At 39.7% G+C, this 11855-nt stretch overlaps 1 protein-coding gene across 9 annotated transcripts in view; it reads left to right on the top strand.

Moving 5' to 3' along the window:
* GNB1 (G protein subunit beta 1) overlaps window positions 1-11855 on the top strand; it is a 34220-nt gene that overhangs the window by 5393 nt on the left and 16972 nt on the right. Inside the window, exon 1 of one of the 9 annotated variants that reach the window (XM_017744036.1) lies at window positions 3156-3260. The exons of 6 other annotated variants lie outside the window; for them this stretch is intronic. The gene's annotated coding sequence lies outside the window, so the exon portion shown is untranslated. Of the gene's footprint in view, window positions 1-3155; window positions 3261-10892; window positions 10956-11011; window positions 11035-11855 lie in introns of those variants that run through there. 2 more of the 9 variants (XM_017744035.1, XM_017744037.1) reach the window with 2 other exon arrangements.

Below are 11855 nucleotides of genomic sequence, written 5' to 3'. Positions count from 1 at the left end.
TGAAGGGAAAGATGCTGGTTAAAAATCTAGTTGCCATTTTAATGTGAAATGTAATTCATTTCTGTAAGTAGTCTGTCTGAAACTGCTTCATTAAAAATAAGTATATTCATTTGATGAGGTAGAATATCAGCTTGTCATCTGCAATTTCTAAAGGTTCTGTGTTTAGAAGAGAAATATATTCTAGATGTTATAAGGATTAATTCAATTGTGGACAGTTTAATATTTTTTCTGTGCATTCCTACCTTGATCAGAAGAAGGTTTGCCTACAATTTCATGCCAGTTATGTTTATCATGTTTTTTTCAGATGAGAATATTTTTGATGTCTTCTCGAAAACTGCAGTAATGCCTGCCAGCACTCCCCAAAAAAAGAAAATATTAATTATCTGTAATTAGATAGATTAGATAATTTTTTGTAGCTTTATGTAACGTGGTCCTATATTCAAAGCTATGTATAGATTTTTGTCACTATTTTAAGCTTGTTCTTTTTTTCCCCCAGCAAAGGGAAAAAAAAAAAGTAAAACCAAAATACTTCTCTCTGGAAACTCAGAGCTCCATCCAACTCCATCTAAACTCCTGCATGCTGTGTATCAAAATAGGTTTAGGGAATATTTTATCAGTTCAGATATCAGTGCTGATTTGGCTCACCCTCATTGCAAAATCAAACTGTGTTGGGGATGAGGGAATAAATAAGAAATTTCAAGGCTTTCTGTATGACTTTGAAAAAGACAGCTGTGGGTGTTGGCCTTCGCTGACAGGAAGGTGATGCCTTGTCTTCCTGCCTTGTTTTGTCTTCTGTTACAGTAACCTTAATTACAGCAGCTGATGCCAGTTATTTTCTTTCTTAAAGAAAAAGAGTTTCTGTGTAACTGTTACAGGTGAGCTGTTCATTCTGTGCATCTCGATTTTCTTACTGCATTTCTGGCTTTTTTGCCTGGCTTGGATTAGATTTAGGGAACCATCTTAAAAGTCTTCTCAGGCACATGTGCTTTGTGTTTATCCTGCCATTTCAGGATGTACTAAAATCTGTCAATAAATAGAGGTTATCTAAAATTACTTGCAAAACCACGAAGTTATGTGACAAGCTGAGTGGGTTTTGTTTTATTTTTGTGAAATGTTGAAATTTCCAGCCCTGATCTGACAGAAGAATTTTTAATTGTGTGCTTCAAAGTGGAGTTTAACTTCCATGGAAACAGAAATACTCATGCCCAGTATTAATGGGGTGTTCCTTACTGTAAGGACTTTCTCACTGGCACATCTGTGCTAACATGGGATATTTTCCCAGATTTCTTTTCCTGAGGGCGACTGTGCAGGATGTTGAGCTTACAGATGTTGTTGGAGATCACATGTCCTGTTTGTATCTGTCCAGATGTGCCTTGCAAGCTCGGGGTGTTGCTGCCCTTCTGTAATCTGTGGGAAATAAGGCTTTTTCCTGGAATTGGAGAAATTGAATCTCTGGAATCACACAAACCACTTTGTATTCAGTCCAACTGTTTGGAGTTTTTTGTAGGTATTTGAGGGATTTACCAAAACAAATGAGGGATAGGAGGTGGGTCAAAGCTCCAAGGTAAAACCATACAGAAGATGGTATAAATGTGCCTTTTTTTGTTGATGCAGAGATCTTAAAAGTTAAAGCTTGGTTATCATCAGTAGTGAAATTTGTAAGGCCAGGCAGAAATGTTCACTCTGTCGACAGCACTGATCAGAAATCCCTGAACTTACTTCTTAGTTTGATATTTGTGCAATACTGATATTTTCTAGTAAGATCTTTGTGGTGAAACCCAGTGCAGAAAGTCTGGTTTAGTCATATGTGTGAAGTTCTGTTGTGTTTATTTAAATAATATTTGAGCTGATACATCTTGGCTAACACCAAATGGTTCAAGGTATGTTTTGAATGTAACAATGCTTGAATCTCAAAATAAAAAAGTAAACTTAGGTTTCAGTATCTAAAATACTCGAGTTTATAGCTGCATGATACAAAACTTACTACGTTTTGTTTCCAGTAAATGATGTAACAGAGCTAAACAGAGCAGGCCTACGCCTGCTTCAAGATGCTGAGAAGAAATCTGTTTATGGTCCTCTTGCATTTTATCATTTTGGTTCCCAAAACTTTGGGGGTTTTTTTTTGTTGTTTTTCAGATAGCCTAACAAATGTGTTGGGAGGTTGGTGTGGTAATTTTCTCTGTTTGTCTAGAAAAACAAAGTAGATGTGATAGTCTGCTGAAACCTTTGGTGCTTGAAATAAGCTGATACTGTACTAATTAAGGAGCTGTCTTTGTTGGAGCATATGTTTGATATTCCTGTTGCATGTTCTCTGTGAAGTGGCAGAACTCTGAAGATAGGCTGCTGTCTGTGTAACAAAGGTGGTGTCTGTACAAAGATCAGGAACGGGCTGCTTGATGCTGATGGCAGTTTAATTGTGCTGCAGGTTACCAAGTCCTGGATTTCGCTGCAGCTGTCAGATATTATCTGGCCAGCGCCTGAAAACTTACTGTGCAAGTTCCCTGCTGAAAATGCTGTGTAGTACTCAAAGAAAATAAGACTGAACAGGAACCATTTAACAAATTTAAATCTTGACAAAGTAGTGGGGTCTTCAATAGGTGCCTGAGGTGCTGGGGAGGTGGGATTTTGTGTGTGGAAACTCAAATATCATAGACACTCTGGACAGTGAGGTCAAATTGGTTTGACTTAGATTCTTCCTTTCTCCTAACTATGGACAGTAGATGAAATTTCAGCATTTCAGGAGGTACTGAAGTTCAGCACTTCAGGAAGTGCTGTGGTTTATCCTACTGAGACACTCACAGCTGATGAAGGGTGGAGGGAGCTTGTGCAGATCTTGCCTCTGGGGCTGGAAGGTCTGGGCAGAGCGGTTACCCGGTGGGAGCACTTAGCAGCTCCAAGCAAGCACCCTGTGCTGGTGCTTATCCAGAGGGGCTGTGTGAGGCTCTTGGGATCAGGGCAGAACCTCAGGAGCTCCAGGGCTCAAACAACTTTCTTGGCTGCTGGTTTGGCACCACTTTGGAGGTATTTTTTTCCATAGAATAGGTGGGATTGTCTTCTGATGTTTTCAGTTTTGTCTTTCTCAGTTAATTCCCTGGTGTTACTTTATTTTTTTTCTATTTATCGTGGATTCCTCTATATTTTGATCACCTAACAAGATGGATACCATCTCCAGGAATGCAACTGATACTTAAAGATTAATGCCAGAAGTTTTCAGAGGGTTAATGCAGATCCTATGGGAAGAGGAATGTCCAAGGGTGAAAGTGAGTATTTCCTGCTGTACCTTTGTGCTTTCTGCTGTGATATTGGCCCTGGGCTGTACTCTCATATCAGCACTGAGCGTTGTTGCCTTGTCTGTTCCCAAACACTACTTCTCAGTCTGATGGATTCAAGGGCTCCTGCGTTACTCGACTTTTCAGGCTCAGCCTTGCTTTTCTTGTTCTTCCGTACCTTATTTTGTACAAACAGTACACATCAAAATAAAGCAATTGGGAGAAGTCAATGAGCTACTCAGGGCATAAATCATTGCTATCAAAACTAATGGAGCTGCTTGCACATTGATTAAAGATGGGGTATGTTGATTCTGGGGCTAGAGAACAAAGTATTGCTCAGTCTGTTTTGGGTGAAAAGATTAGAGAAGTCATGCCATATTTTAATCTCTACTGAGTATCTTTTATCTGCTATATGCATATAATATATTTTGTTGATTTTAAAGTCCATTGAAATACTACTTATCTTCAGACTGGTGCTGGAAAGCAGCTGTTTTTCATGGTGTAGCTAAACTTATTCTAACAGTGTTCTGTTAATCTCTTACTGAAGATCAGTGTGCTGTTTGAATACTGAATTCTTATTTCAGTGAATTAAATGTATTCTGTTTTTTAGCTGGGGCTTGGATAAAGATCTTTTACACAGTTGTAAAGAATGAATATTTTGCTTTTAGCTGATCTCTGAGGCTTTGTACACTCCGTGTAGCAGAGGCACAAAGGAGCAGATGGTTTGTTCCAATGTCTTAACTCCCCTATTTTTGTTGGGGCAGATGTGACAGCAGCTGTGGTGAGAAGGTAGTTATCAACTCACGTCCAGCCTGACTCTAAGATGGGGGTTACTTTTGTTGCTTCAGTTGGATTTTTCCTTCTTATTATTTTTACTTTATAAAAGCTTAATACAGTAAAAGCTTGCTTGCTTTCTCTGAGTCGTTCCAAGGCAGAGCAGAAAGAAGAATCCCTGTTTCTGAAGCGCTCTCTCAGGGTTTGATCCTGACAGTGAAAGGCATTTTGGGTGGAACTTTTGATCTGTGTGGGGAAGCATAATTGAGATTTGATAGAATATGGACTATCTTGCTGCTCCTGGAAACACAGTGTGTTTCTCATTAGTGTTCTGAGGGCCTTGGTGCAGTGAGACATGGCAGCATGTGAGGTTCTCAGCCTGTGCCTGCATGCTCAGAAGAGGGAAATGCTTTTCAGAAGCAAAGTTGTCCATAAAAGATCACTTTAGATGTGTAAATGTCTCCCTTAGATCAAGAGTAGAGATACCCCAATTTGATTGGTTATTCATCCTTGGTTTTTAATGGCTTTACTTTTAAGGATGTAAAAAGTAGGGTTGCTCAGTGTAGCTTTCTGGAAGTTGGTTGTATTTTTTAAAAGGGTGTAGACAGGAAGCAGCTGATTCTCCTTTGAGTCAGTTGACTCTTTATTAGCTGGCATATGTAGAACGAAATGGATGATTCAGCTCCTGTTGATAAAATAGTGGAGCTAAAATTTATGGAAATACAAAATACAATAATGGGGATTTCTGCTGATTTTCTGTGCTTATGCAGGCACAGAGTGTTACTGATTTCTTTTTTTTTTTTTTTATTAGTATTTTTCATGTCAATTCTGCTATTTTTGTTTCTGGGTTTTTTTGTCTTGTAAATAAGTGATCACATAGCCCATTTCCTCCTCTAATGTAATAAATATTGTAGTGAGGATCTTAATGTACCTGCTGATGTCACTGTGTTGGTAATATCTGAACATGATTTTTAACAAGGTGAACATCATTCCAAGACAGATGTGTCAGCAAGCAGAGCTGAGAGAAATCCCATCCAGGCTTTTGGAACCTACTTGTTCTCTTTCACTTTAATCCCTGACAGGGCAGCTGATCCACTTGATGGATTTCATTGTAATCTTCAGGATTTTGGTAACAGGAGGTGCCTCTGCCAGGTTTTGCATCTCCCCATTCATTTATTTGCCTGTGAATTCAGTGCAGTGTGATCCAGTCACATGCTGGGCTCCTCTCAGCACCTACTGGGAAATATTTGGGGAGAGCTCCTGATGGAGAAATACATCAATCTTTGTGAGGACTTCCTGAGCATTTTTAAATCACAGAAAATGAACTGAAGGCTACTTGAAAATTGGCTTACCCAGAAGTGACTTTTAAAAGACAGTATTTGGATACTTAATGGGAATTCTCAAGAATTACATTTCTTAATAGGATTGCAATTTACTAAGAGCATGTTTTAAATTGTGGATTAAAAACTTGTTTTGATACCTGAATAAACATGGTTTAAATGTTGACTTCTACTAAAAAGAAACAACTGTATGTATTTAGGTGTGTAAAGTGTTTTCATTTGCTGTGTAATGATTCTGTCACTGATTTGTCACACTGGGACACTGTGAACTGCACCTACAGCTGTGTGCTTCCATTTCTGGCTTCTAGGAGAAAATGTTGTCTGTATGGCTTGGATTGTGAGCTGCCCCAAACCTATAGATTCAGCTGATAGACATGAGACATCACACATTTTCTGAAAAGATAATATCCTGATAACGGTGGCATTACTTGGTAATATCACAGGAATATTGCAGTCTTACTTTAATTATTAATTATTGAAGCAAGACTGCAATATTCCTGTGGCGTGTGTGCTCTGCCCTGCTTAGGTAGACACAGATTCTTGTGGATTTGCAGATGAAGTGAAAATACCAGTAAAAACTAGAGGTTCATGATAAAAGGGTTGAAAGAAGCAATGAAAAATGACAGTTGAAGTAAGAAACAACAATTCTGTTACTGTAAGGCTCTGCAGATGGAAGCATCTAGTAACAAATGCTTAGTCATTTCTCTGTTGGTTAATTAATAGTAATATATTCTCCTTCAGTGCTGCCTGTGTTTTGTTTGTCAGTCTGAAGGGAGATGTCTAGTAGTATGGGACAGCAAAATTGCTTGGGTTTGGATAAGGGGTTACTTTAGGAAAGTGACAATTTTCAGTGACTTTTTTTTTGATAAATGTAGCTCGAAATATATGCACAAGCAGATCCTAAGTGTTTAGTGCTTACTCTGGTTGTTTTGGGGTGTTTTTTACATTCTTTTTAAATTGTAAGATCAGGAAGGAAGACTGCCAAAAACATCACTGGCTAGTTGGATAAAATTGATGAGGTTATGTATAAATGTGTTGCTGTTCAGAATGACTATCTGCATAGAGACAAATTTGAATAAAACCTAGAATATTGGCTTATTGTGATTTAATAAATACAAGTTTGTTGAAAACTTACACTAAATACCAGTGATTTTTGTTCTTAAAATAAGTTACCTTTCCATCCATGCTTCTTATGAGGAAGTGTAAAAATGCTCTTAAATGGGAATTCCTCTGAGAGGAAGACAGAAAAGAAGAGCTGTAGTTAGGAAATCTTTGGGCTCGGGCACTAAAGTACCAAGAGTTATTAATATTCGTGAACTACTTCAAAGATCTCTTAAGACCCTTCTTTTTAAAAAATGTTATTTTAAGCATTTGGCTTTAGGCATCTGTTAAACTTGTAATATCAGTTCTTTCCCTTTTTTACAGAAATTCTCTGCTGTACCTAGAATATTAAGATGATTTTTTTTTAATAATGCACATGGCTTCCAGATGCATTTAGAAAGGATTAATGAAGTGACCTGTTACAGTCCAGATTTTTATGCTTAAATATTGCATCAGTATGATTCTTTTTTTAAATGTAGGTCATGGGATTAGCATCAGGAAATGTGAGTGTTTTGCCAACATGGGATTCTGTCTTCCATGAAGACAGCTGGAGTTTGTGCAGTGTTGGTGGCACAAGGAGACATGGACCACTTCACATCAGAGGTGTTTATTGCAGTCATGTGTCCTGCCATGATCTTAGCATTGTTGTCTGCTTGTTAGGCTGCTATTTTGAGAAAGTGGTAAACTATCCAAAAGGTTTATTTTCAAGTACTTGTTAAACAGAGGGAGGGATGACTCTTTGGAAAATCTAGGCATGCAAGCAAGAGCTGATGGATTATGCATGATTAGCATTTTGGTGACTTTCAGTAGGTGTTGTGTTGTGTTACTGTGTGGTAACAACCTCTGGCATATTGAGGAATTTGAACATTGAAGTTTAACTTTTATGGTGAATTATTCATATTCTGTAGCAGTTTTGGAGGAGACAAAAACGCACTGTTCCTCTGAGACAGTAGCTCCAGTTTGGGACTTCGAATGTGAAAGCGCTGTGCTGAATTTGGGTTTTGCAAGGTCTTTCAAGGTTTCCAGATTTGTTAATATTTTGTTTCTTCCCTGAATTTTCTGAAATAAAAGCCCAATTTTATTTTTTTCTTTTTCTGAATAGTAGCAGCTGTTTATGGTGGATGGGTTTGGTCTGGGGTGTTTGTTACTTTTGTGGGGGTTTTGGATTCTGAAGTGCCAGATTGAAGCAGTGAGGCACTTGTGAATTGCCTCACTGCTTCACTGAAGGCGGTTTGGTGGAAGGCGACATTGGCTGATTAGAGGCTGTTCTGTGTAGGTCTGTTGTGCCTGCTTTTTCCTGTTGTATGTGCAGTTTAGTGTGAATGAGGTTACAGGATGAAGGAATGTGGCCAGAACTGGAAGGACCCTAGAACTGACCTTCATTCTTTAGCCAACAATTTTCCTGTGTTCTGTGCAGCAAGGAGAACTTTTTTTATTCCAGATGTACTCTTGTAGGTCCATTGAGCAGAGTAGAAAAAGTGCACAAGTTTCTTCAGGAGGAAAACATTTCTAGAGTTCTTCTACTTGAAACAAAACACACAAAATCTCTAAAACTCTCAACATCAGTGACCCTAGAAGTGGGACCTGTCGCTCCATATTGAGCTATAGGTAATAGTGGAGCATTTGTGAAATCAGGTTGTTAAGTTGCAGCTATTTTTAGCTTGTGTAATTATCATTTTACTCGCACACTATATTGAAAATGGAAATTTGTGAGCTCTCTAGCCAGCCAATGTGGCTGCTGCAAGATGAGCATTAACACTGATCGACCTGATGCTTGTTTTGTGTGTACTTCCCACTAATATATGGAAAAATGTCTACTGAGCACAGCGACTGCTTCAGCTGGGAACTTGGCAATTCTTCAGCACAAGAAGCAGCCAATACCTCCCACAGAAACATTCAGCTGTGCTGGCCTTGCACGACACAAGTGCTTTCAGGAAGTTTTCGAAGGAGTTGTACAATCTCCTGTTGTCCCTACCAGGGTGAGCTCTTTGGCAAACCTGTTAGTAAGGTATTGCTTGCTTTTCAGAGTTTGTGTGCTTGGAAATTACAGACGTGGCAGATGGTTCCCAGAAAGGAGACTTCAAATAAAGGAGGAGTTGTATCCTTTCACTCCAGCGTATTTAGATTTATGAATTTGTAATTATTATTTTATACTTCTCTAGGTTGTACTTCAAAGCTGCCCTTGGAGGAGGTGACAGCAAAGACTTGGCTTTCTGGACTCCAGGTCTGCACTCCCCAGGGAAAGTCTGAGCCGGAATTAACTCTTGGAGGGGCACATGCCCAAAACATCCATCAAGCTGCCAGCTGTCTGCTAGAGCTCTTAATGTTGATAATTAGGATCGAGTCATTAAACCGAGGATAGGGTTTATTTGGGAGTTTTTTGTGTACAGAATAATCTTGAAACTTTAAATTTGAAACTTACAATTACTGTTGTCTGGTGGCACATTGGCATTTCATGATGTTGGCAGTGATTCGGCAAGATGGTGTAATCACTTGGGCATCTAGATACTGTTCTGTGATAATAATCAGCTATGTAGACTATAAGAAATGATTTTAATAAACTAACTTGCAATTGCTGGTCGCACAGACGTTATCTCTGCCTTGTGAGTGATATATTACAGTGGTGATGATGTTGGGTACCTGAACAGGAGCATCTGCAGGCTAAATTAGGAACTGCCTGCCTCCATCCAGCCATCCCTGCTGGCTCAGGGGTGCTTTTCACAGGGGTGCAGAGCAGCAAAGTAACTTCACTTGAAATTGCTGGTTTATCTTAATAGTAATACTGAGGTTTGCTAGTAGGTTTTTGGATGGTTTGAGGTTTTTTGTTGTTCGTTTGGGGTTTTTTTTCCCTCCAGTGAAGTTATTTTTGAGTGCCTTGAATAAAACAACCCTATGTGCCACTCTCGCAGGAGGATGTGTTATGCAAGACATTTTTAAGATTCAAGTGGTGTAATGGTCATGAAAACCAGTTTTTACTAGTGTTGGTTGAGATCCAGGTTAAACTGTGTTGGTAAAGCCACTAAAATACGTGTGTACAGAAGACTGCATGCATTGATTACACCCCCCACTGAACACATCTCTCAGCTTCTCTGTGTTCTTACAGCAGGGACAGCTGCTGGGAAGCCTGGGCAAACCTCATCCCGGGGTTTGAGCCAGATCCTCAGTTGTCTGATGCCTGGCCCCACATCAGGTTGTGCATGAATTGCTGGTGTGTTTTAAGGACTAGAATGCCTTTGCAGCGATTCAGATACTAGCCTTGGCATCGAGTCAATGTGTGTGTGAAGCAGTCTTGAGAAGGCTGGAATTAATATCCAGAATATTTGGGGTTTAAGTCTCTCATTGAATCTGTAGGTCAAGAGAAAAACGTGTTTATGTGGGTAATGGCTTTGGAGAGGGTACAGTGAGTGTGTTTAATCTGCTTAGGAAGTTGCTTCATTTTGGAGAGTTGTTCAGATTTCCTACTATAAAATAATTCAAAATGCTTGCCGTACTCTTACAAGTCCTCTTTCTTCCTTTTCTTCCCTGCTTTCCCCAGCCTCATGAAAAAAGTTGTGGTGTCTTTTGCAGAAGTGTCTTCTTCATATGGAGACTTGTATCTGGAATATGCTGGAGTCGAGATTAATTTTTAGGCTGGGTTGTCAGCTCAGAATAACTATTTCAGTATCTGTAAAGAAAAAGGGATATTGGGCTGGCAGCAGTCAGTGAGTACTTGTCATAGGGAAGCTTTACCCAGAAATGACGAAGCTTTTGACTTCTGGAGTTACTTTACTCTTTTTTAGTCCAAATGGCTGTGCTGGTTCCTCTCTTGGAGCAGGAGGCTGTGGGCATGTGGGGACACCAGGAACACCGACCATGTGTGGGGCTGGCTCACCTCCAGGTGCTTCGGTGTGGTGGTTTAACCACTTGAACCATGCTCCAAGTGTTCTGTGGAACTTTTTGTTCTCTCCTGTTTTTGAAACCCCAGTTTTTGGTGTCAAGGACCTGCAGCTCTGGGCTCAGCAGGGCTGTCAGGGCAGTGTGCGGAGCTCCTTACAAGAACTCTTTGCTGAGCCAGTGCTGTGGTGCGCAGAATGAACTGGCCTCTAATTTTCATGTTGCTTTTACCAGGCTACATTTTAGCTAAAAATGGAAGCTTGTGGCAATGCAGATCTTTTTTTCATGAGTAGCTTGTCTACTTTTGTCCTTAAATGAGCTCCATCTTTAAGGTAGAATTGAAAATATCTTCGTTGCCAGGACTGCGTTCTGTGAGCATCGCAGGGTGCTTTCAGCATCCTCAAGTGAAAACTTAACCCTTTGACAAACAAGCTCAACTTTTGTGGAAAAGTTTGCTGTTATGCTTCCTTCCTCTTCTTGCAGGCTGGTTAAAGTGGCTTTTTTTTGTTTTGTTTTTTGTTTTTCTTTTTTGCAGAAGGCATATGAAATCTGCAACACCTCTCCTGCATTAATGAGGGTGCAGCACAGGACAATAATGGTGTGTGCTTTGGCCTTTGCTATTCTGTATTCTGTGTGCTGTTAGTGTGCCAGCATAAATTTACTTGTTTACATTTCAGGTAATTCTTTCAGAACTTCATTAGATTTCATTATCTCTGTAGTGGGGGCAAATTTTTTTCCTGTCAAGACTTCTGAAAGTTGACTGGAGTTGCTGTATTTTCAGAACTTTAAATGGTCATGTCATGTATTTGTGTCTGAGGGGGTGGAGTTCGGCCTCTTAAGTGTGAGTTACTGTTCTATGTCCCAAAGTGTGTTGTTCTGGCAGTAACAAACAAAACTGCTTACACTGTGATGGTTTCATAATCACAGTATTAAACTGTTCATCTATAAATGAGCTTGGGTGAGGATGATCCATATCCTAAGTAGCTTAACCTCCATACCAGACACTGAAGTGGTTTGTAAATTCTCCAGCTAGTAGTGAACTGTAAAATCAGAAACACGCATTATGTGTGAGATTTTAGTTGAAAGTGTGTGGAGTTTTAGGCTGGCTTTCTGATGTAATGTCATTTTGCTTCAGTACCTTCTTGCTTTGTGCTCAGAATCATCTCCCCTGTCCTGATGCAGCGGCTTTGAACCCTCAGGTGTCCCCTGGCATCACCCCCCAGCCCTTATCTTGGTGTGTGACAGAGCTAGATCCAGATGTTCGGGATGTAGAAGTGATTGTTGGTGTTTCAGATCTTGGGGTGAACAAAAATATTGCTTTGTGCTGCCAGGGGAAGAAACTGTTCCAAAATGTATTATATTTTTCCCCTTGCTGCAAAGCCAGTTTGTTAAAGAGTGCAGTCCAGAATGCGAGTGTGTGAGTTATTTAATGTGTCAATTCTTTTTGTACTTTTTAATATCATTAGTGCTTTAAAGTTGTAACTCTTCAAGAAGAGCG

Source organism: Corvus brachyrhynchos, unplaced genomic scaffold (genome assembly GCF_000691975.1).
Source record: "Corvus brachyrhynchos isolate BGI_N302 unplaced genomic scaffold, ASM69197v1 scaffold68, whole genome shotgun sequence".
Classification (NCBI taxonomy): Eukaryota; Metazoa; Chordata; class Aves; order Passeriformes; family Corvidae; genus Corvus; species Corvus brachyrhynchos.
The sequence above is the reverse complement of the archived record's forward strand: the minus strand, read 5'-3'. Positions and strand labels throughout refer to the sequence as shown.